The following is a 26,570-nucleotide window of genomic DNA, read 5'->3' as shown; positions in this document are numbered from 1 at the left end:
TCCAGGGTCATGTACAATGAAGTCTCTGAAAATCTTGAGTTTCATGAAAGCAGTTGTAAATAGACAAATGTGTGTTTCTTACTAGACATTTACACCAAATACTCCAGGGTGGAAGAAGAAGAGACATTTCTACTCACTAGGAAGCTGTTTTACTGAAAATAGTTATAGGTCATTACAAACAACGTGGTTTATAATGTTGGTTTGTAAACAGTATAAAGACCCTGTCTCTCTCTCACTCTGTCTCTCTCCCCCTGCACTCTTCCTGTCTCTCTCTCTCTCTCTCTCTCTCTCTCTCTCTCTCTCTCTCCTCTTTTCTGTTTTCAGAGGGTGAGTTGATGTTTTTTAATGAAAGCAATAACTTCTTTGGAGCTCTCCTTAGTATCAGTACTTCTTTCTTGAAACTTTTGGACGTTTAAGTGTTCAGCCCTATGTTTTGTCTAGCTATACTCAGTTTTTGTCACCAGAATAAATATACTTGCTTTTTATTTGACTGAAAACCCAAACATTTGTGTAGTGTTGCCCTAATGTAAATTCTTTTTTTTAAATGTTTATTTATTTAATTTTGAGAGAGAAAGAGAGAGAATATGAGTGCAAGCCCGGGAGGGGCAGAGAGAGAGAGGAAGACAGAGAATCCAAAGTGGGCCCTGTTCTGACAGACCCAAGGGCAGAGAGACTTGATGGCAGAAAGCCCAATGGAGGGCTCGAACCCATGGATGTAAGATTGTGACCTGAGCTGAAGTTGGACACTCAACCAACTGAGCCACCCAGGCGCCCCATATAAGTATGTTGTAATAACCATTATTACTCTAGGTTTGCTGACTCTGCAATTTACTGAAATTTTTATTGCTCTTGTGACTAGTCATAGTGTATCTGCTCATACATTTGTCATCACAAGGCTGCTCTTATTTTACTCTATCCTTGTAAGAGTTTGCTATATGCAGCAATAAATCAAAGATTGTGCATATAAAATTTCTGGGAAGAACTTCATTAATTAAAACCTATTGAGAAAAAGATGATTCTCAGTGGGTAAAGTGCATCATTTCAGCAGTTTTTTCACTTAGTAACATCTATGAAATTAGTTTTCTTGTTACAATCAATGGCATCTTCGATTTGATTAAAAAATGGTGTCATCTACCAGCCTTCCAATGCCCTCAAGCATTTTATATCCAAAATGCAGACTTAATAGGGCCAGATATTTTAGAGAATGAAGTATGTAAAGAATATTCATTTTTTAAATAAAGCATCACATCATTATGGGGATACTAGGGATGTTGGAGAAATCCCAAGTGTATTACTACACTAATCAATAGTGTATAAATTAGCTCCTGGGTTATAACAGTGTCAATTTTTCAAGATCTAATCAGTCAGGGATAATTAGAATGGACTTGCCAGAGTTAAAAATATAATAAAATGCACAAAATCACAACTGGCAGAGTATTGCTGTGCACTGACAGATGTTTGGAAAAGTTGGAAATAACTCCCACTCGAATGGGTAAGTTTCACAGTAGAGTGTGACAATGACCAAAAGAGTCTAATTTTTTTGACCAGAATAAAAACTTAATAAGGGAGAAGACATAGCCATCTTGTTAAACTCTTGCACAAACCCATTTTATGTTGAAACTACTTGATCAAAGTACATTCTGATAAAAAGGCCATTAAAAGATGGTATCCAGGCCCTTTGGCTATTTTCAGTGGGTGACCTTACAGTCCATTGTTTGTTTCACAATTACTGAGAGCCAGTGAGCATAGACTCTTTATGTTCTACCAGAATTTTGAAGGGGATAAGCCAAATCCGCCTAAGCCTCAGTACACAGAATTCTGTAGAGTTAGCATCAACAATGGCTATGGCTGATCACATTATCCAGTAAATCATCTACACATCATTCAAGACAGAACCATTTTTAAAAAGAAAGATATATCTTGGAATTGACAGGCCTGATAAATCAAATGTAGGCTTCAAAGCCAAGAGTAGATTCAGTGAAACCATATGAAGCCACAAGTTGGCTCAGAGAAGCTATATAGTAAAATTAAACTTGTTTCCAAATGTCATAGGTACACTTAAAAGCCTCATTTGGTTGGAATTGAATAATATATAAATTAATTTATGTATGTAGATTATAAGGGGGAATAACACTGAAATTTAAACATCCCTTAGGCTCTGAGATTAGATATCCTTATTTTTCATTTGGGTCCAATAAATTAAATGATTCTGAACTTGAAGATAAAAAACAATAGCTAGAAGTGTCTCCTACTGAATTCCAATTCCTACTGAAGAACAAATGCAATTAATAAATAGAAGAACAGGGGTGCAGTCAGGTAAGGGGCTGACTTTGGCTCAGGTCATGATCTCACCGTTCGTGGGCTCAATCCCACGTCAGGCTCTGTGCTGACAGCTCAGAGCCTGGAGCCCGCTTCACATTCTGTGTCTCCCTCTCTCTCTGCCCCTCTCCCACTAGCACTCTGTCTCTCCCTGTCTCTCAAAAATGAATAAAAACATTTAAAAATTTTTTAAAATAAATATAAGGACAGTGGTGAAATGGAAATGCACTGGCCAGATCTCCCTCAAGGCAGGACTTGTTCCATCTGTCAGTAGACAGCCTCCAACTGTTAGCTCCTTCAGTGTTTGCCTCAGCAGTGGAGTGCTGCCTCAGTGAAGGGATAGCTTTCTTAGGGTAGTCCCCATCACATGACTGATGGTGGGGTATATAGGCCCTGCAATTTTGGTCCACCAAGGAGTGGACTGCATGTACTCTAGAGCTCTGCACAGCATTAACCAAAGCTTTGCTAGGACTGCAGTGCTATTCAGTAACTCACTGTGCTCAGTCCTGCTCCCTTCCCTTTCCAACTGCTCTACTAGTTATCCTGCATGCCAGACTCCTTCTCTGTGTCTGCTTTTGGAAAACAAGTTTGCAGAAAACAGCATACAAAAATGATCTCTGCAATGAAAATATCAAGCCCCAGCTCTTCTCTGAATGTCACAACAAACAGTTCAGCCTACAGAGGCTTTTGGTACCTTAAAAAATGGCAACTTATGGTGTCTACTTGTTGCACCAGGAACCAACTTTCTCATTGCTGTGCCAGAAAGAGTTGTATGTTATTTCCTTATTTTTCAGACACTTGCCTGCCTATGAAATAATAGTTATTGGGCATTCTCTGGAGTGTGTGTGTGTGTGTGTGTGTGTGTGTGTGTGTGTGTGTGTAGTATCTAAAAAATACGGATAAAAATGATTTACCTCTAGGGCAAAGATTTTCAGAGGAGAGAAATGTATTTGTAAACTGTTGCAGATGACTTCTAGACTGGCTTACTTTTAACAGCTTAATTCAACACTTTCCAATACACCTGCTTATTTCCACTGAATTAAGCAATCTTAAAATCACAGCACAGAAAAATAAAGAGGCCTATTTTTTTTAAAGGAAAAGTAAATGTATTATTAATCCATCCTTGAACCTCCCATTCTTGGGTTTAAAGGAGGTGTATCTCCCACTATGGGAAGCTTCTTCTTCAGGACATATGTGGCTGGCAGATGCAGGATATGATTTCATTGCATAGGGCCCCTGTGTTCTCGTTGTGCCTTGTTCTCGTTTTTAAGAGGGAAGTCAAGAGTGTTGAAGGTAGGTCTCAAGGCATCATCTAAATGTACATCATAGCAATCTACTCCCTGAAAGGTGTTCTTTTAGCAATTGCAATTTCCCCTTCTCTCACATTTCTAGTCCCTAACACCTGTCTATCAGATACAGAACTTCTTATAACTAGCACCTCTCCTCCAATGTTTAATTATGGAAATGGAAATGGAGATTCATCTCTTATAGCTTCAATTATTTTAAGCCCCAATCAGAGGACTACAGATCTAATTTATTTAATGTCTTCAAATTTTCTTAGTTATTAAATTAATAAATATTAGGAAAATTACTCATTCCTCTTCCTAGATATTTTTAAAAGGGAAATATATTTATTACTGGACCCTAAATATATTAATATAATTTCTATATTTTCCTTAAAGAAAAATTCAACAAAAAATGATATTTGCTCTTCTGTTTTCTCCTAAACCTGAAGATTACCTATATAATTTCAAAACAGAAGTTTGCAATAAAGTTGCTCTTCCCACCCTCCACCATACATAGCCTCTTAACTACCCACTTGTGCTTTCCAGTGGAAACTGCTAATGGTTTGATTATTATGATTTGAGAGCAAATAGTTTTTCTCTAGTTTATTTTTGGAAATAATGGTAAGCTCTTTTTGGAATATGTTAAATTTTGTGTCACCCAGTAGTATCTGTTTTTCTTTCTGTCTTCTCTGATTTATCGGTTATTTTAAGAATGCAAATATGATCTAGGGTTAGAAGTTGATGTCAGATTGTGACTAATTCACCCATGCTCTATCTGCTGCTTTTTCCTTTCTCTGATGACCCCCTTATTCCTTTGCACCATCAAATCCTACCTAAATGATCAGCAATGCTTCATGCTCTAGGACACTCTTAATGTTTAGTGGCTTAATATTGAATTGTCTTTTCTGCTAGACTGTGATATTGCTCATGTTTTTAGTAAATGGGCTTCAGGATGGTTCCCTGTGCATGACTATGTTTGTTGGTTTGGGTTTTATGATGGAAAAGTGAGGGCAGGGGAGAAGCTATCCTGTCTATTCCACTGATCTCCTTAGGCCTCCAGCCGAGTGATTTCTCTTTATTTGAAGAGTTCACTCACCTCTTTACTTGAAGAGTTATTGATCTGCTTGAAGGTGTGTTTTTCACCTGCTGTGTTACCAATATGGTAACAATAAAAAAGGAAGAATATGATTGGTTTGATATAAGTTTAGAGAAATTGCTGAATGGGCACAACTGGAAGGACTAGAAGGCGAGATGGTTAAGGATATTGGTGAGAAAGAAAATTAAATAGTGAATTCTCAAATTTAATTGGGTTTGGAACAAAGTACAGCTAACAGGATTTATAGGTTTGGATGAAATGAATGTGTCAACCAGGTGCTAGTAGAAAATGGATAAGATTCTTAAAAGAGGTAAGAGTTTATATACTAATATTTGGTCAGTCAAAAAAGCATGGTAAAGCTCCCAAAGACTGTCAATAGAGGGAATTCTCACCTTCTCTAGGCCTGAATGGCTATAGAAGGAAGGGATGGAGGTGGGGGGTGGGAGAACAATGAGAGAGAAGGAAAGGCTGAGAGAAAGAGAGGATAATGAGAATTTTACAGTTAGAGGAGGCCATTGAAAATGGAATGTGGCCTTTGGTAGTACAGGGAGACAGGAGAATAAATTCTTCAACCTCGCTCTCCTCTCACCCTCTGACACCATGTCTCTTTGGCTGAACTCATCCAAAACCCAGAGTTACAAGGGATACTGGTTGAGAAAGTACATCAGTGAGTCTCCTGGGACAGAGACCAGGTTAGAAAAAACAAGACTATAGATTTGTGTGGAGTATGAGGCTTCTTTTAGTGTAAGGAAGTGTAAAAGTTATAGTACTTTTTAAAACGCAGATAGAATGGATTTTAAGCATTCAGTGGTGAAGCAGTTTGAAGAGTGACAAGTGAGTGTCTGATAAAGTAGAGGAAGAGTGAAGGTCATTAGGCTTGCTCTTGAAGGTATGGAGTGAACTACCTTCGTTTTCTTGAGAGAAAGAGTTTTCGGGGATATAGGACTTTCAGTGCTAAAAGTGTCCAGAGAGTCTGGGCAAATTGGGCAGTTGGTCAAACTTCTTGAAGGATAAGTGGATTTGACAGGCATTCCATGCAGAGGGAAAACATTAGCCTGGGTATAGAAATAGCAGAGCATAGGGAATGTTTGCAAGGACAATGAATTGCATTTTTGCTCTAGTTTAGAGTAGATTTAATAGGAAGAATAAATAAAATAAAAAATAGTATCACTAGGTTATAGAAGAACAAGAAGCTTGAACTTTATGCTATATAACCAGCATTTTGGTTTTCCAGTATTGATGTTGATCTCATTGACTGATGTATAGACGTCACAAAAATAATACACAGGCATAGATCCTGTGTGTACCTCCCATCTAGCAGTATGTGACTTTTTTCTTTCCTTGGTTATCTGTGATTTTGTCATTTTTAGCAACCATTCAAACTATCTGAAGTCTAGATGAAATCTGTTAGTGTGTGTTTCTATACATCTATGGCCCTAATTGTCAAGAAAACTCAAGTTTCAAATATAGATTTTTTAAAAATTATCAGATGAAACAGTAATCAGTAGGATTAAAATAATTAAAATTCAGTTTCTCCCCTAATATTTAAGTTTTAAAATCCCAGGTAAGAAATTAGTGCCAGATAATGCCAGATGTTTTCTTAAATTTGGAAGAACATAAACATTTCCAAAAATCTGTCATTAGAAGAAATCAAGTCAAATTAAAAATAGGAATGGCTGGAGGAGGGTGGGGAGACGGGTTAAATAGGTGATGGGGATTAAGGAGAGCACCAAGTGTTGTAAGGAGGTGTTGAATCACTATGTTATACACTTGAAACTAATATTGCACTGTATGTTAACTAACTGGAATTTAAAAAAAAATCTTTGCAGGGTCACCTGGGTGGCTCAGTAGGTTAAGCATCTGACTTTGGCTCATGTCATGATCTCACAGTTCTGAGTTCGAGCCCCATGTCAGGTTCTCTGCTGTCAGCACAGAGCCTGCTTCAGATCCTCTGTCTACCTCTCTCTCTGCCCCTCCCTGACTCATGCTTGCTTTCCATCTCTCTCTCTCTTTCTAAGAAATAAATTAACATTTAAAAATAAATAAATTAAAACTTTAGAAAAATAAAAATAGAATTGGCTGTTAGAATATAGAATATAGAGTATAAAATAGAATATAAAATAACAATTCCTTTTTCTGTTTTAAATATAACTTAAACTTATAAACTGCCATCTTGAATGATCTAAAATGCTTCATTATGAATCACTTTTTAAAAAGCCTAATATCAGTTTAATACTGATACTGAGGGCCACCTGGGTGTCTCAATTGGTTAAGCATCTGTCTGACTCTTGATTTCGGCTTAGGTCATGATCTCACAGGTTGGTAGGTTCCAGCCCCGTATCAAGTTCTGTGCTGATGGCATGGAGCCTGTTTGGGATTCTCTCTCTTCTTCTCTCTCTGTCTCTCTCTCTGTCTCTCTCTCTCTTTCTCTCTCTCTTTGCCTGTCTCTCAAAAAATAAAGAATGACAGTTTTTAAAAATATATTGATACTGAATAATATATTTTTTCATAGGATTAGTCAGTTCACTAAAATACTTAAAGAATCCCAGTAACACCAGAAATCACTACTTTTCTAAAAACAGGGTTGAAAGAAGAGTCAACTTTTCAAAGTCGATGAGGATGTTCTGGGGTTGTCATGTGACATAAGACTTTGAAGTCCTAATGGATAGGAAGCTTGGCCTTTTCAAGTGGCCACTCATGCCCAAATTCTCACCAAAGCTGCAGAGCTGGTAGCTACTGTGAGACTAGTTTTCAGGCTTATTTGTCCACAAAGTACAGTTCAAACATTAATACCTGAAACTGGTATAATTTTGTTTATTGAGAACCATAAATTAATTAAATTATCTCTATCTAGAATTTTTCCTATAAAGTAATGTGGAAAAATGTTTATTAATCATATATACCTTATACATCATAGACTCTCAATCGGTGTATTTTTAAAATGTTACCTTTGAAGGTCTATTTGCTGTCATTATGCTCATCTCTGTAGCCACTTCCTCCTATGGTAGAATTACTTGAACAACATACTGCAATATTAATCAGTCCTAGATTTATATAACTCAGTATCATTCCTGTTTTCAGAGGTGAAATTTTGAGTTTTATGAATCAGATAAAATAAATAGGTCAGGAAGAAACTGCCTGTGGATTAAAATAGTCAGAGGTCTAATTGCAACTTAAAAAAATGAGGCTAAAGTGCCATTATCCAGCTTTTCAATTATTTCTTATGTTAATATTTTCTTCTTGAGGTAATAGCCACATTGACCTTTATAGAACAGAAATAAACTAGAGAATGTTTCTATATAATGCTTTATTTATTGTTGTAAGTATTTCACTAGGATACTATGTCCACTTTACAGTAAAGAATTCTGAGCACTAAATAAGAATCAATGAGTAGGAGTTACAGGGAGGTCTCATCATCCTCTTGGAATACCTGTAAAACTGTTGTGTCATATATATTCATGTTGAAGTGTTTAAACAACTTGTGAGTTTTTAAATTGTCAAGAACACACGGGCAAATGCACAGTCAGGCCAACTTGGACCAAGAGAGACAGAGACTAGATCCCAACCTGCAAGAGGCAGCTGGTGAGGCTGCTCAGTAAGCATGGGGAACATATTCTGTAATGCTCTCCTCTAAAGTGGCTAAGATGATGATAAAAAAGAAAGAATAACCCAGAGGGCATCTAGGACCTTTTGGCAAACAGATATCGTTCCCTTGTACCATCCCATCTCTGCACTCAGAGGGATTTCTCAAGGTCAACATTTGAGAAGCCATCGGAGAAAAATGTTCTGTTATATATTCTCCTCAGGCCATAGGCTGCCTACATTGATTATATTTACATTTTCATAACTAAGAGAGATTGTAAAAAATGTTTCTACTTCCATAGTAACAAAAATCTGACCAGAAAAAATTCGCCTTTTTACTTATACTTGCAGAAGTTCTTCAGCTGGCAACTCTTGTGCAGTTGTGAAGTTCCCTGTGGCAAGGTCAAGTTAGAAATCAACTTGCTTCTTTTTCTGTGTATGTTGGAAAGTGAAAACATTTCTTTTCTTTCTCCCCCTTTTTTGGAGTTATTTCTTCAGTTAGCCATTTCACATTGTACCTAGTATTACAAGACGTATCTATTATTAAAATGTGTGAACCAATGTTTACTTAGAATTTTCTGACTCTTTGATTCTTTATATCTTTCCCAAAATGTAGTTAATTCTCAAGGTTATAGCCCTGAACAGATTGAGGAATTGAATCTCAATCCATACAATCAAGTCTTTCTATATTAAACGTTAAACTACAGTTATCAAGAGTACTCTTTATTGATTTATTTCATTAGGAAATTTAAAGGAGTTGCCATGACTAAGTTCAGAGAAAGGAGTTTTTGTTGTTTTGATTTCAAATAAGTATTCTGAAGTCTCTATATGCAAATGGGGGCAATGACTGCAGAGTGTAATGGTGGAAGGAAAATGATCAACTTTAGCTTGGTAAGAGGACATTGGTAATTTCCTTGATTCATTTCAAATCGTGATATGTGATTAAGGGATTAGATTTATCCGTTTGGCTTCAGATGTCAGAACTAAGGGAAACTGGTGGATATCTTAGAGAGGCAAATCCAGTAAAATCAACCATGGGCTTAAGTAGACTCTGAATGATCACAAATTGCAGATATTACAGATTCTTATATTGAATGAGAGGTTGGACAGTATGCATACCAAGGCATTCTCCAACTTCAAAACTCCAAGATTTTACAATTTTTATAATCTGAGGAAGATATAAACTTAATCTGAGAAAGGTAAATATTACTGAGCTCATTTTAAAACTCTTTTAATTACTGGGGCGCCTGGGTGGCGCAGTCGGTTAAGCATCCGACTTCAGCCAGGTCACGATCTCGCGGTCCGGGAGTTCGAGCCCCGCGTCAGGCTCTGGGCTGATGGCTCAGAGCCTGGAGCCTGTTTCCGATTCTGTGTCTCCCTGTCTCTCTAACCCCTCCCTCGTTCATGCTCTGTCTCTCTCTGTCCCAAAAATAAATAAACATTGGAAAAAAAAATTAAAAAAAAATAAAACTCTTTTAATTATAATAGTCTTCAGAGCCCATGTCTTTCTTCCATGAGAAAAATATTAAGTTACAAAAATGTCTTTCCTGATTTTCATTCTTTTCTTCCTCTATGCATACCTCCAAACTTCTTTCATCTTACTTCTTCCTTCTCCACTTGTGATGGATGCATATGGAGTCATTGTACTTAGTAGTCTTTGACCCAACAATCTGGAATATCATTTTTCTGTGCTGGTGCTGACTACAGTAAGACTCTTTGGGGAAGAGAGGCTGTGATGTGAACCCAGACTTAGAATGGGAAGCCTTCTAAGAACTACATTAGAATCAATATGGCTCTTCCTTATGTGTGTTATGTAACAAAATGATTTAGCATCAAAAAGCCAATCATGAAAATTTATACTCTTTGAATGCTAGGATTATTATGATCTCTATTATCATGAATAAATACATGAAAAAATGGCATTCCTAATAACTTGAAAGTTCATCTAGGATTAAGAATCACTGTTTTAACCCAAACATTTATCAGAATTTTAAAAGTTAAATTACTTCTGTATGATAAGTCTTTCTGCTCATAGAAAATTCTTAAAATGCCATTGTGAACTCTGGAATGAATAATACATAAGGCCACATCCTCTTGTCACTCACTCATGGATGCTTTCTCATATCATTCTTTTTGGTAGCCGAGAGCAGTGATCTCATGAGTTAGGGTACAAGATGCAATGCTATATGGAGCAAAAGTAGAGGAAAGCCTGGAGGGCAGGACTTCATGAGGTTCAAACAGAGGGGCCAAGAACATCCTTGGCAGGGAGGGAATAACAGAAAGATATTGAATTATTTTTACAAAGAGAGGAATCCAATGGGAATGGATATAAGGAAGGACCCTGAGAGAAGACAACCTAAATTTGTGGAAAGAGCTTAAAATTCATGCTAAAAGATCTTCAGATCTGCTGTTATCTTTTGCCAAGTTGTGTAGTCTATATTAGCTTCCTTATCTTTGTCTGTGAAATCAGAAATAGTTCTACTTCACAGTAGTTATGATTTAGATAAAATGTTTATAAAAGCATGTTAAAATTTTCTAAGGGTTATGCATGAATTAATAATATTAATGATGTTGCTAATGATGATTATCTTAAAGTTGTTTCTGAAGTCTGAATCATATATATACAACAATTAACCAAGAATTAAAGCTAACTAAACTACTGAATATTTGAGGACAATAGCAATTTCTCCTAAGAAAAAGGTCAAATGTTACCTTATCAACTACCTCTGTAACTCTTAGTTCTACAAATGGATTTTTCTGTCACTTGGCATTTGGGTAGAAGTTCTGACTGCAAGGTTGACACAGGGAGAGCGAAGGATAAGTAATTGGTTTCATCCCCACTCCTGATTTGCTTTTTTTTACTTTTATTTTTATTTTTTATTCTGTTGTAGTAAACACACTTAACATGATCTGTATCCTCTTAAAATATCCTTGAGTGTACAGTACAGTAATGGTAACTATAGGCATGATTTCATACAACAAATCTCTAGAACTTATTTATCTTGCATAACTGAAACTTTATACTCATTTATTAGCAACTTCCTGTTTCCTTTTCCTTCCAGCCCCTGGAAACCACAATTCTACTCTCTACTTCTATGATTTGACTATTTTAGATACCACATATAAGTGGAATCATTCAGTATTTGTCCTATGACTGGCATATTTCCTTAAGGTTCATCCAAGTTGCTGTATATTTCAGACTTCTTTCTTTCTGAAGACTGAATAATATTCTATTGTTTATCAACCACATTTTCTTTACCCATTCATCCATTGATGGACCTCTGTGTTGTTTTCACATCCTTGCTGTTGTGAATAGTGCTGCAGTGAATGAGTGCTAATATCTCTTCAAGATCCTGCTTTCAGTTCGTTTGGATAAATCCTCAGTTGGATTGCCAGATCATATGGTAGTTCTATTTTTAATTTTTTCAGGAAAATTCGTACTATTTCCCATAGTGGCTGCATCATTTTGCATCCTCACCAGCAGTGTTCTAGGGTTCTAATTTCTCCACATCCTTGCTAACATTTGTTATACTTTTGTTTTTGACACCATACTAACTGGTGTGCAGTGATATCACATTGTGGTTCTGATTTGCATTTACCTAAATTAGTGACATTGAGCATCTTTTCATATGCCTGTTGGTCATTTGTATATTTTTGGTTAAATCAATGTTGGAAATTACTTGCCAACCTCAATATTGGTAACCTGTAAAGATAAGGTATTAGCTAACAATTGCTTAGTTTCTGGGGCCTTATGGATTGTTCCCAACATACTCACAATGGTTTTTCACCAGTGCTTTCTTCTTTTAATCACTTTCTAATCTTCCTCTAGCCAGTCTCAGAAGTTTAAGAAATAAGATACTTATTTAAGCATATGTGTTAGTTCTGTTTAACTTTGTTTAAATTTGAGTTTATATGCAATTTATGTGTATGAGTGTGTGCATATATATTGGGTATTCTGTTTAAAATGCCTTACTTTCTGGAAAAAAACATATCATACATCCAAAATAATCTCTAATTCTACATTTGACCATTTTATAACTATAACAATATGCTTTTTTCTCTGAGTGTTCTAGAACTACTACACTGTACTTTGGGTAGCACAAAAATGGCAATAATAGCAACGTGGTATCTTTTTAATTACACCTGTAATCTGTGTTTATTCATTTCTGATTGACAAAAGCAAAACAAAAAAATCAGGAAGTCCATGTTCCAGAAAACTCTTTTCTTGTCAAGATATGTTATCTTGATACTAACAATATTAAATTACAAGGAGCCTTTTTCTTCTTCAACTAGAGATCTTTCCTATTGCATTTCTGTAAAAACTATAAGAAAATCTTAAAAACCAGATTCATATGTTCATGTGTGGTTGGAAATTGCTTAGTTATTTAGAGGTGCATGCTATTTTCACTATATACATAATAGTTTCCTGAAAAAAAAGATAAAGAATCTCCTCTTTTGTGTCCTCACTGTGTGATGATTCAAAATATCTAACTAATTACATTCTTATCACAAAACACAAACTGAACTATCCCATTAACTACAGGATGATTTTCCTTGTCAATGATGTTCTCATTTCTAGCAGCATTGTTGAGAGCATGGGCGCTGAATTTAAGGTTTGTGAGTTTGAGTCTAGCTCTACCATCTATTAGGTCAGGGCTGAGACTTGACTGATACACATCATGATGGTTCTCTCTCTGTTTTGATTGTTATTGCCCATGTTGCTATTATATATTTGTAATATTGCCATTGACCACCTGTATGACCCTGGATAAGTTACTTAATTCATCTGTGTGTGAGTTTCCTCAACTGAGGGATAAAACATATCTATCTATCTCATTGGGCTGTTGTGAGAATTAAATTTATAAATATCTATACAGTGTTTAAAAAGTTCCTATTACAGAATAAGTGCTTAATACATGCTATGTATTATTTTTTATCTCTCTTTGGCTCTTTCTGATCTATGATTCTGTTTCTTGCTTTCTCTGTGTTCTTCCTGTAATTATGCTCTTACAGAATATAAATGTAAAGAAGAAAGTGAACAGAGGAGAAAAAGTAAAAATAAGAATACTAGCTAGGAGGTTATTTCAATTGCCTGTTCATGAGTTAACAAAGAAGAGCTTTATCTAATGTACTAGCTCAGAGAATGCAAAGCAAGGACTAATGATAATAGTTGACATTTATTGAGCCTTTATAGTGTGCTGAGCACTGCTTTTAAAAGTGGTTTCTTAACTTCATTCTGCTGTACATTTTGTTCTAGGCATCCCTATCAACAACTTAAGGACACTAGAGTTTACTGACGTTAAATAATTTGACATCTAATCAGTGACAAAGTTGGAATTTTAATCCAGATATTTGAGAGTCCCAAACATATGTCCTTAACTACTATATATTGCTTTTCTCCAGGGAAAATATGTATTCAGGCATTGGACCTGAAGGAATCAAGAGACTCTAGTAGATATGGCTTGAATTATTTGAAAAAAAAAACTGTCAGAATATTGTATTTTAATTTTTTGGCATATTGTTTCAATAGCCAGAATGAAGGCTTTCATCAGAAGCAGCTTCATTTTTGATCTCCAAAAGCCATAGGGGTCTTATCAACAACAAAACACCTGACAGTAATAAAGGAGGACTCATTAGCCTTATCTCTGTAGACAGGCTCAACCACTAGCTACCTGGAGTTGTCCCACACTATTTTATCTGGGCATGAGATGGTAAATGGCAAAGCAGCCCTTACAAATAATTCTTTCCTATAACTCTTTTTCATCCTTTCTGCTTCCTAGTCACTAGTATACGAGGAGATTAAATAAAGCCTGCCTGCCTTTGCTCTGAAGGGGAAGCAGTGACAGATCTCTTTTATAAATGATACCCTTCTTTGTTCAAAAGAAATGTCACCCCTTAACGTAATTTACAGCAACTCTTACTATTTATTTCCCTGAATTCGTACATTAGTTAAATCAATCATGGAATCCACACACTGGGGGCTTATGATAAACTTGAGTTTTGGTTGATTTCATTTTTCTTGATTATAAATATTGGAAAGGGAATGAGTTTGAGAAATAAATATCTCTAAATAGATTCCTATTTTTAGGTACCATATAACATACTATACTCAAAGGTTTAAGAGGAAAACCAAAAACATAGTTATACCTACAAGCACAGACATTACATACATCTGTATATATATTCATACATACAGATGTTCCTATATACAGTTTTTTTTCAATTACGTTTGTGAGATTTGGATAAATTCAATAATATGTAACATTTCATAAAATGTCAAGGTCTTATAAGGAAATTTTCTTTCTAATTATCAATTCTTTTTAATATAATACATGTTTCTTTTCTCCCTATAGATTTGGTAAATTTCTCCCCATGCTAAAAATGAAAGATCCACTTTTAAGAGTATCCATAGTTCAGTCATGTCTGATAAATATCTTCATAACATTTATTCCATTAGTATGTACTAAAGGGCCAACTGTGCATACTCTCCTAGTCACTGTAAAAGGAATGAGGAAAACAAAGTCCTTCTGCATATGGATGTCACATTCTATTGGAGAAAGACTGGCAGTAAACAAACAAACAAGTGATGTGTCGTGGTGATAAAGGCTCTGACAAACAATGAAGTCAGCAAGGGTGATAGCAATCAGGATGCTATTAAATATCAGGAATCTGTGGTTAAGAAAGTCTTCCATGAGAAAGTTCTTCATCTATCCATAAATGAACAAGCCTTGTCACCTAAGACATCACTCTTCTCAAAGGAAGAAATTTCAGAAAGAAGGCAACAAGAGGTAAACTAATACCTACTCCTTAATGGAGCTTGGATACAAATCCCATGTTTACTTAAGGTCATGCAGAGATATGTTTTGCCGAGGCTTGAGCCCTAAGTGGTTTATTTTACCCAGGGGTAAACTATTTCATATAACTTACCATTGCAGTTAAAAACCCAAACCAATTACTGCCAAAGAAACAGAAATAGAAAATGAATAGGAAGAGTAAACTTGCTTCCGAGAGCTAGAGTGAAAGCCAAATAACGCAGGCTTTTTGGCAAGGGCTGCTTGTTTCCCACAGTTGTAGGACAAAGAAAGTGCAAAATGGATAGAAAGATAGCAGGGGGCACTTGTCTTGGTGCTTTTGTGTTTCTTCCACTTTGGCTGCATTGGAGTATTTAACAATCACTTTGATCTTTAATTTCATTTCAAAGATCTCTAGAAAGTAGTTCCCAGGCAGTGTCTTCAAAGGTGATTGTATCCACATTTCTAATCTGTTGGAGCAATTGCTTCATAAAATCCACACCTTCATAAGAGCAATGAAAATAATGGCAAAAATGCCCCAAACCAACCATTTCAGAACTCTCTCTGGAAATTAAGCAAAGAGCTCTAACAATCTGAGGAAGCATTTATTTGTTTGTTTATTTATTTATTTATTTAATTTTATTTTTTATTTTTTAAAATTTACATCCAAATTGGTTAGCATATAGTGAAACAATGATTTCAGGAGTAGATTCCTTAATGCCCCTTATCCATTCAGACCATCCCCCTTCCACAACCCCTCCAGCAACCCTCAGTTTGTTCTCCATATTTGTGAGTCTCTTTTGTTTTGTCCCCCTCCCTGTTTTTATATATTTGTTTCCCTTTCCTTATGTTCATCTGTTTTGTCTCTTAAAGTCCTCATATGAGTGAAGTCATATGATTTTTGTCTTTCTCTGACTAATTTCACTTAGCATAATACCCTCCAATGTCTGAATCTTGGTATGAATGTCGAGCTTTGCAGCATTTTACTTTGCTCTATTCCCATCCTCTTCTCCTTAGGTCTACAGAAGCCTTGAAACAGCAATTTCACAACCTCAGTATCTGTGAAAACCAGGAACCTAGCAGCCACTGGAGGAAGCAGGCAGTTTTAGAGCTCTCCAAAAGTCCCATTCCTAGGAATGTATCATTATTTGACTTGTCTGGCAGCACTCTGGGAAAATGCTGTTCTTGGGCTTGACTTTATTTGACTTAATGTAGCACTCACTTCAGAAAACTCTATCCTCAGGAGGGTGGGTTAAAAACAGTTGGTGGCATTATTTAACACTGCAGTTGCCTAACTGTGATACTAGTTGGTTATAACAAGGGACTGGCAAAAAAAAAAATCTGGGGAATTAGATGTACATAGGAGGCTTTACAAAGCTTTGACATATTTATAAGGGCTCTAGTAAATTGTTCTCATACAGAGCCATGTGCATGCTTAAGGAATATCTGATTTGGTCCAAATCTCTCATCTCTGACTCACCTGAGACTATACAAGCAGGAAGTAAAGATTAAGTAGAGTTGTAAGATACTGAAAGGTAAAGGCTTACCCTAAGAGCAAGGACTGAGATATTTTTTGGTTTAAGACATTTAATGAAATCCCTGTCAATAATTAGCAGACCATTAAGCAAACCAAGCAGAGACTTCAGTGGCCACATATCACAAAGATTACAGACTTTACAGAATTAGCCCAGGAAAGTCAGAAGTGAAATTTTCTCTAGAAGAGATCAAAGTCACTTTGAACAGGTAATAGAATCATCCAACTTGTGGATGAGTCAATTGAGATTTTGTAGGCTAAAAATAAAAAAGAATAAAAAAACGAAGGAAGAAAAATGAACAGAGATTTGGAGACCTCTGGAACAATATCTAATACACCAACATATACATTATGGTTGTCCCATAAGGACAGGAGAGAGAAAAGGAGGGCAGGGGGAGAGTATTTGAAGAAATAATGGCTGAAATTTCCAAAACTTGATGAAAAACATTAATCTATATATCAAAGTACCTCAATGAATTCTACATAAAATAGACTCAAAGAGATACACCCCAAATTCTAATCATACTATCAAAAACCAAAACCAAGAGAGACTTTTGAAAGGGTATCCAGATATCTATATGCAAAAGAATGAATTTGACTGCTACCTCATACCATATACTTATATTAACTAAAGAAGTATCATTGACCTCAATATAAGAGCTACAATTCTAAAAATCTTAGAAGAAAACATAGAAGTAAATCTTTAAGGGTGCCTGGGTGCCTCAGTTTGTTAAGCATCGGACTTCAGCTCAGGTCATGATCCTGCGGTCAGTGGGTTTAAGCCCTGCATTAGGCTCTCTGCTGACAGCTCAGAGCCTGGAGCCTGCTTCGGATTCTGTGTCTCCCTCTCTTTCTGCCCCTCTCCCACTCATGCTCGCTTGCTCTCTCTCTCTCTCTCTCTCTCTCAAAAATGAATAAACATTTTTTTTAAAAAAGTAAAAATTCATAATCTTTGGTAGGGAATTGTTTCTTAGAAACAAGTCATTGAAAAAATACGAGTAAATGGGCTTTGTCAAAAGTAAAAAAAAAATGTACCTCAAAGGGTACCATTAAGAACGTGAAAAAAAAAACATAGACTGGGAGAAAATATTTGCAAATTATATACCTGATAAGGACCTATATCAAGAGTATATAAAACACCTCTGACAACTCAAGAATAAAGACAATTCAAATTACCCTTGGGCAATATATTTTGAGTAGACATTTACCTGAATAACATATATAGATGGCTAATATGCACATGAAAAAGTGTTCAGTATCATTAATTATTAGGTAAATGCAAATCAAATCCCCAATCAGATACCTCTTCACACCCACAATATGACTAAAAGATAGATGAAAACAACTTTGGCAGGAACATGGAGAAATTGATACCCTCATTCATTGATAGTGCGATTGGAAAATAGTTCAGCTACTTTGGAAAAAAGTTTGGCAGTTACTCAAATGTTGAACACAGAGTTATCCCATGATACAGCAATTCTATATATCCAAGGAATTCAAAACTATCCCACACATAAACTTATAGATGGGTGTTCATAGCAGAATTATTCCTATTAGCCAAAATGTGGAAGCAACCAAAGTGCCCATCAACTGAAGAATGGCTGGGGCGCCTGGGTGGCGCAGTCGGTTAAGCGTCCGACTTCAGCCAGGTCACGATCTCGCGGTCCGGGAGTTCGAGCCCCGCGTCGGGCTCTGGGCTGATGGCTCAGAGCCTGGAGCCTGTTTCCGATTCTGTGTCTCCCTCTCTCTCTGCCCCTCCCCCGTTCATGCTCTGTCTCTCTCTCTGTCCCAAAAATAAATAAACGTTGAAAAAAAAAACAAAACTGGAGAATGGCTAAACAAAAGAGGTATCCATGCAGTACAATACTGGGCAATAAAAATGATGTACTGATACATGCCACAACCTGGATGAACCTTGAAAACATTATGCTAAGCAAATGAAGCCAGTCATAAAAGACCATACATGGTATGATCTTGCTTATGTAAAATATCTAGTTTAGGCAAATGCTTAGAGACGGAAATAGGTCAGTTGTTGTCTATGGATGAGTTAGGATGGGGAGCCACTGCTAATGGTCATGAGTATTGTGTGCATGTAAAGTGTTTGTTGGTGATTAAAATGTCCTAAAATTGGAGAATGGAATGGGAATTTAATATTAATCAATATTACACTCATTTGGACTTGTAAAGACCACAAAAGGTATTAATTTAGAATGAACTAAAGCATATCAGTATAATTAGTCTTTGTCTTAATTGATCTTCCACTCTTATTTTACTTGTTATTCTTCTGTATCTTTTGGTTCCCCACAATGGCTCTATGGACTGTGATGATCATCCTGCTAGACTAGTTATTTATTATGTTAGTGTTGGTAAAATACAATTTTAGTTTTTCTCTAATATACATACTTTCTCACCTGCATTTCTTTTACTTTGGCTATTTGTTTGTGATTGCTAACACCCAGATCCATGTGAGTAAAGGACATTTATTCTACTCCAATGTATACTTGCCAAAATTGTCTGTTGAAGTCATATGAGATCCTCTTGTCTCTCTAAACTATAATGACTGGCAAGAAAAATTACATAGATACTCTTGTATTTTAATAAGAAAACAATTTATATTTGAATGCTTCTTGAAAGTTTTGTCATGACAGGAGTTTCTGTTTACCTGGTTTGTTGCATTGTTTTACATGCCACATTCCCACCTCAGATTGCTGTATATTTTCTTTTAAACTGTAGAGGGTGCATTCATGGGTATATTAGTTCTCCAGGAAAACAGAACCAAGAGGATATATATTTAAGCATATATATATGAGGAGATTTGTTATAGGAATTGACTTGCATGATTATGGAGGCTGAGGAATCCCATGGTTTGCCTTCTGCAAACTGGAGAACCAGGAAAGTTGGTGGTATAATTCAGTCTAAGTCTGTAGGACCACTAATGTAAGTCCTGGAGTCCAAAGATCAGAGAACCAGGAGCTCTGATATCCAAGGACAAAAGAAGATGGATGTCCCAGCTCAAGGAGAGAGACTTTATCCTTCTGCCTTTTTGTTCAATTCAAGCCTTTAACAGATTGGATAATTGCCCACATTGGTGAGGGTGGATCTTTACTCGGTCTGCTGATTCAAATGCTATTCTCTTCCAGGAACACTTTCCTGGATACACCCAGAAATAATGGTTTACCAGATATCTGGGAATCTCTTAGCCCAGTCAAGTTGACATATAAGATTAACCATCAAAACAGGTAATTGGTATATGAAATAGACAAAATACATTATATCCTTAAGGGAGGACTGAAACATATTGCTCCTGGGTGTGCCCTAGAGCCATATTCTATATGTAAGTGGCTACATAAGCAAGTACATGTATATTCTATTTTTTATATCTCATAGTATAGTGTGTTAGTATTAGACTTCTTTAGCCTTCTTTGTGTTTCTGTTGAAGCATGGTTGGACTCAAAGAAATTTACAGGTGCAGGGCTGATAATGCACTTTTCTCTCTTGGGTAAGGTGGGGCTCTATACTCCATAGGTTTTGCTCTAGAAGGAAATCTGGCTGGCTTTCCTGCTGCTTTCCATATTGGAGGAGGGCAGGGATCATCCTAACTGGAACACTTTGAGCTTGATAATCTAGGTTTCAGTCTTGCTGGTAGGAAACTTACTGTTCTCTGATGTCTGTTCGAATATTGGTATTTGGTTTAACAGAAGGCATTGCCACTCACAACCTTCCAGCCCAAAGAGCTGATTGCTAGACTTCCTCAGGTAGTCTGCTGGGATCATCCAGAGAACCAACTGTTTTTCTCCTTCACTATTTCCATATTACCTTGAAAGTTATCTAAAGTCCTCCCAAAATTTGTCAGCATTTTGAATAAACTTAGTCTCCAAATTAAGTTTCCCAAGCATTCTATCTTAATATGAAGATACTAATGAATTAAATATTGGGAAACATGAGTTAGGTAATTCTGTCTCTGCTTGAATTTCAGAACTGGAGTCAACTAATTTCTATCAAATTCACTTCATCACTAGTATGATGAAGTACAACAAGATGATTTCTCATCTCTTGCAAATCTGTGATTTTATAATGATGTGCAATATTCAATAAGTCTATTAAAGGAAATAATTCAACTTCTATGCATTTACACAAGATCATTTTACAAACTTTTCCATTGAGAATATTCCTCTTTATTCCAGATTTCTATTTACCTTATTGTCTGGGTTTCTTATGAACTATAAGGTAACAACACGTAAGGGAAAATACCTTAGCATGTCTGACTCCATGTTGCTTCTATTTCCCTTGCTGCTGTGACCTGTACCTTAGAAACTTCTGCTTAGCCCTGCACATAGGCATGTTACAATTAATATTTGAAAAAAAATGCTCTTTAGCCAAAACCTACCTTAGGAGATAAGGAAGTATGCACAGAAATGACTATGCTGTGTTTAAGATTTACAGAAATGACATGACCAGATTTCTGTTTGCAAAGGTCAACTGACTAAGGGCAGAAGAGTTTCACAACCCTCTTCGGACGCTTGCAGGCACTTTAATGTCTACACATGTCTGTAACCTTTTGACACCAATCTCCTCCTTCTTCTCCTTTTCCCTAATATAAAAGAAGCTGGAATTTCATGGAAGGAGTGGTGATTGAAGTGTGCTGCTTTAGGATAACAGTCGGCCATCTCTTCAGTTTGCTGGATTTTCAAATAAAGTCATTTTCCTTAGCCCGACGTCTTGTTTCTCAACTTATTGGCCTGTTGTGCAGCGAGCAGAACACACTTGGATTCAATCAGTTACAAAAGCAAGAGTTGGTATATCTTTCTTTGGAAGTTGGTGTGTTAAACTTATCCTGCTGTATTTTAAATTCACTAAATCTAAATGTCTTTACCATAATTGCATCTCAAAAGTTCACACTGCTGTCATATGGTCTTTTCTCTTTCAATGGACATGAAATTGGCTACCAGGAAAAAAAAAACTTTTTAACACTTTATATTTACATAGGCCAAATCAAATGTTTTTTGTGCAGCTATCACTGGTAAGATGATCATGTGGTATAATTAGCACTGTATCATGTTAAATTCTGCCTACACTTAGGAAACATAAACTTCTTTTTTTTTAAGTTTATGTATTTATTTTGAAAGAGAGAGTGTGAGTGGGAGAGGGGTAGAGAGAGAGTGAGGCAGAGAGTATCCCAAGCAGGCTCCTAGATGCCAGTGCAGACCCTGACGTGGGACTCAAACCCATGAACCGTGAGATCATGACCTGTGCTGAAGTCAGATGCTCAACCAACTGAGGCACCCAGGTGCCCCAGGAAACGTAAGCTTCTTAATGTCCCTAATTAACAGCCAAAAATGAACTAATTTTCTATGACAATAGGAAAATGACCCATGTATACTTTTCTTCCTTTAGTGTCCATTTATTGGGCTCTAGTGAATCATTGAGTAGTATATTTATTATTCATCACTAAGTGCATAAGATGAACTAGGCAATCAAAGTGTCTTTTAAATACAAATTATCTAATACCAAAGAAACAATACTTTTCAGATAATATTTCACTAAGAAATTTCTTAAGATTTTTTTTAACCATAATGTACTTTTACAAGTGCCCAGAATGAAGTATACTTATTTCAAAGACTTTGCAATTTTTTAACTTAGGGAAAATGCAAGTCAACGTAGAAGAGATCTCTGTATGAAATTCTGTATATGAAATTCTGTTTATAAACAGGGGTTTTTTGGCAGCTCCTTTAGTATCTCCCGCATGGGGACCTTAGAACTGGTTTCCCTTCTTCAGGTCAAGCGAGAGCGGAAATGTGCTTACACTGGGTCTCTGCTGACAAATAATCTGTAAAATGTTGCAAAGGCATGGCATGAAGAAGACTCTAATGAATTCTGCAGGCTCTTTATCCAGATTAGTATCATTTTTAGAAAGTTGGGTTATATTCCCCCTATTGACAGTTTCTGAAAAGGCCATTACTTTTGTACTCTCTGTTTCTTCAAAGCTTTGTAGATATCACTAACCATCTTCTCAAAGTCCTTCTAGATTCTTCCCACTCTCTGGGCATTCCCTTCTTTCCAAAGACACTTCCTGATTTTTTTTTTCTTTCTTTCTTTTTTCTTTTTTTTTTTTTTTTTGCCATGGAGAAACTCCACTTCAAGGTACCAAAATCTGTTTATCTGTTGCACATAATAAATCACTCCAAAACTTAGTAGCTTAAAATAGTAATAAATTGTTTATATCTCACACAGTAGTGTGGTGAGGAATTTAGGAGCTGCTTAGCTGAATAGTTCTAACTTGATAGCTTTTGTTCTGCTGCAGTCAAGCTAGCAGCCAGTTCTGCAGTTGTCTGGAGCTTTGACTGGAACTGGAGGATCCAGTTCCAAGATGGTGCTCTCACATAGCAGATAGTAGGACTGTTTAGTTCCTTACTGGCTTATGGCAAGAGGCTTTACATGGATTGCCACAGAGCTGCTTGGGAATCTTCATGACATGACACCTGGCTTACCCTGGAGTGAATAAAGCAGTACAGCAGAAGCTATAAAGACTTTTATGACTTAATAGTGGAAGTCACACTTGTCATTTCAGTCAAATTCTGTTGGCTACAAAATCAACACTAATCAGGGTGGGCACTCACTACACAAGGGTGAAATACCAGGAGGCAGACATCACTGAGGAGTATCTTGGTAGCTGGCTACTACAATCTCTGAGTTTACTTTTGTTCTTTGTTTTTCTCTTGATTATCAGTCACACTTTCTGCATCTTTGCTGAAAGTCTAGTACTCTTTAACTGTATTATGTGTTTTGTGTTTAAAGAGATACTGGGTTGAAGCTCCGAATGACATTATCTTTTACCTGAAAGACTGCTTTCCTTTATTAAGCAGGGAGGGTGAGGGGCTCACTATTCAATCTAGCTTGGGCCTCGGTTGGATCAGGGATGGATTGAAAGTTTGTTGAGACTCTACCTTTGAATTTTCTTTCCTTTGTTGTGTCCTGTCTAGGCTTTGTACTGAGAGCCTGGCAAGTCACTATCTCCTTCCTGAAAGATAATAAATGTATCATGGGGAAAATCTAATTACATGTTTAGGATTGCTGGCACTCCCAAATTATTAAATAATTCTAGCACTGCATGACTATCAAAAGTTTTTCTGATTTCTCTTTCCCCCAGTGGAATACCACTTTGTGGGCCAAGCTATCGTCGGCTGGAACTCAGAATTGGGAACTGCCCTCACAGAATAGGGATTTTGGTAACTCTACTACAGAAAAAAAATGTTTTGTAACAGATTTGCTCCCTCATAGAGCTCTCCTGTTTCTGATACCTGATGATGTTTCAGTTAATTGTTCCTCTTTTCTACAGAATTAATGTTTGCAGTGGGAGCAGAGTCTTCCATGGAATCTATTGTTACATCCTAATTGGAACTAGAAGCCTCTATAGTTATCTCAGAAAAGAAAAGAAAGAGGGCTATACTCTTTACAATTCTGTAAAAGAGATTCTCTGTTTTTCTCATCTGTATAGTCTAACGAGTAGAGTTTTGTGAATGTGTGTGTGTGCCGTATCGCGTATTTTTTTCCCCATTCTTTCTTACTTTGGAGAATAAAATCTTAGAATTCTTTGCTGATATGGTTTACAGCCCTTATCAATAAGTCTAAGGACATTCTTGAGGCCTTGCAGAAGTTCCCTTTGCAAGGCTTGTACATCATACAGAGCATATGGCCCTCTGACAAGAGATTGATGTGCTCTGCTCCTTGTAACTCAAGACCGTCATCGTGCTTGATTGTAATGAGACCAACCTGACTGGGTATGTGGCAAATATTGAACAGCTTTTCCAGCCTCGGGGACCCAGTAAGCTATGCAGCATCACAATTACAAACAAGATACTTTATTATCATAGTGTCAGCATATGCTTTTAGGACATATTTTTAAAAATTTGATTATCTTCTTATGAAATTTATTCTTGAAAACTAAATTTACTTACTAGGGCTCAAAAGTAAATTTACTTTCTAGGGCTCAAATGATGAAATCAGTCTTGGCAATTAGTGGCACATACTTGTCATAACTCCCATTGATTTCCAATAGGTATGTTAATTAGAAGTCTCCAGAAGCTCTTGGTTTGACAACTGAGGTTAAGCAGCTATGTTTAATTACAGAAACCAGAAACTTATAAATCTAAATGGGTCACTAAGGCCACACCTTAAGAATAGAGTATTGCTCATTAGTTATACACATTGAAACATTATGTTGTACGTTCTAAGATGTGCTATGCCCTTCTTCTTGGAGGGTATCATAGAATCAAAGAACTGGAACAGATTTCAGGGATTACCTAAGAGAATTCTATTCACTGGCAGTCACCTATTTGTTCTGCTAGTATAAGCTCAGGTAGGTCTTGATTATTTGTGTTCCCCTTTTCATCCCTGCCCTCACATCTTCCTCCCCACCAATGTTTATTGTCTTCAACTGTACCTAACTGTATTTAACTAAAATCAGTCCCTTCTTCCCTTCCCTTCCTTTTCTTTCCTTCTACCATATTTTGTAGGAATGCATATTTAACATCACCACATCTCCTTTTCGGATATACGTCCTCTGTCTCTTGAAGTTAACTGAGCGCCAGCACCTGCTTCTCTTACGATGACTTACACTTATAGATAGTGTGCTTTAAGGCATGGTCTTATCTTTTTATTTACATTAATACTAGACTTCTCAGGTCCTCCACATTTGTTCTTTCCTCTCCTGAGAACCCTCTTCTACATGCTGAGATCTAGAAAGGCAGGATCATATGGCTGTTTACCTCTGAAGTAGACCTTTGCCACCATGCTGGGAATATTGTGTGTAGTAAACCCTTGTATTTTATATAACTAGGAGCGAGTGAGTCAATAAATAAATTGTTTTTAAATGTTTATTTATTTTGAGAGAGAGCAAGCACGCGTGAGTGGGGGAGGGGCAGAGAGAGAGGAAGAGAGAGAATCACAAGCAGGCACTGTACTGTCAGTGCCTGATGCAGGGCTTAATCTCACAAACCTTGAGGTCATGACCTGAGCCAAAATTGAGTCAGACATTTAACCCACTGAGCTACCCAGGTACCCCGATAAATAAATTTTAAAATGTGGCTCATATTTACTGTTCATATTTTCTCACTATCTTTCTGTTTACAATCTTTTTATAATTTGCCTGTCCCTTCCATGGGCACAAATTTCTCAACAGGTTGAAAATGACTTTTAGACCATCATATTTCTAAACATAACAGTCACTTTTCATAACTTATCTTACTAATTTTTTCTGGCTTTTCTCCTCACCTTCTCCTTTTGCAATCATTACACCCTTCAGAGGAAAAGGATATTCCCATTAATTCCTACCGTTTTTTGTTATTGTTGGAAATGAAGTGATTTCTAAACTCTTATGATAAATTTTTGTGCTTTAATTTGGTAACTTAACATTATGGTAGCTTGTGGTAATTACATATATAGTCTTATTATCCCTGTCAGATTATAGATTCCTTGTGGTTAATAATAATAACTAATATTTGTAGAACCATGACAGGCTTTATTCTAAGTGCTATATACATAATAACTTAGTCTCCATAACTCTATAAATAAGGTATAATCCTATCATAATTACCAATTTGTGAAGTAGGAAACTGAAGCCAAGAGAGATTTAATAAACCCTCACGGTCATGTAGCTTGTAAATGGTAGAGCCAGGAGTACAACACAGTTTGTCTCAACAGTCTATGTGTTTACCCCTTGCTATACATCTGTCCATCATAGCATAACCTGCATTTTATTTCTCCTTATATTCTCAGCTGCTAGCTCAGTGCATGAGATATAGTGGGTATGTAATATATTTTGGGGGGATTAGATTGAGTTATTCATGTCAGTCCCATTATTGAGAATCACATAGACCTATACCTCAGTAGTAGAAGATCCCTATATGCCTTCTTCAGAGATCTTTCCACTGCTTGCAGAACGTTATAGAAGCACTACTTTCATT

The 26,570-nt window shown here is 36.5% G+C and overlaps 1 pseudogene; it reads right to left on the bottom strand.

Annotated features, from left to right (window-relative positions):
• The window catches only part of LOC101090613, a 31,822-nt pseudogene extending 11,509 nt beyond the window's left edge, over window positions 1-20,313 (bottom strand).
• Between the last annotated feature and the right edge of the window lie 6,257 nt (window positions 20,314-26,570).

Source organism: Felis catus, chromosome B1 (genome assembly GCF_018350175.1).
Source record: "Felis catus isolate Fca126 chromosome B1, F.catus_Fca126_mat1.0, whole genome shotgun sequence".
Classification (NCBI taxonomy): Eukaryota; Metazoa; Chordata; class Mammalia; order Carnivora; family Felidae; genus Felis; species Felis catus.
This window is presented reverse-complemented; position numbering and strand designations above follow the sequence as displayed.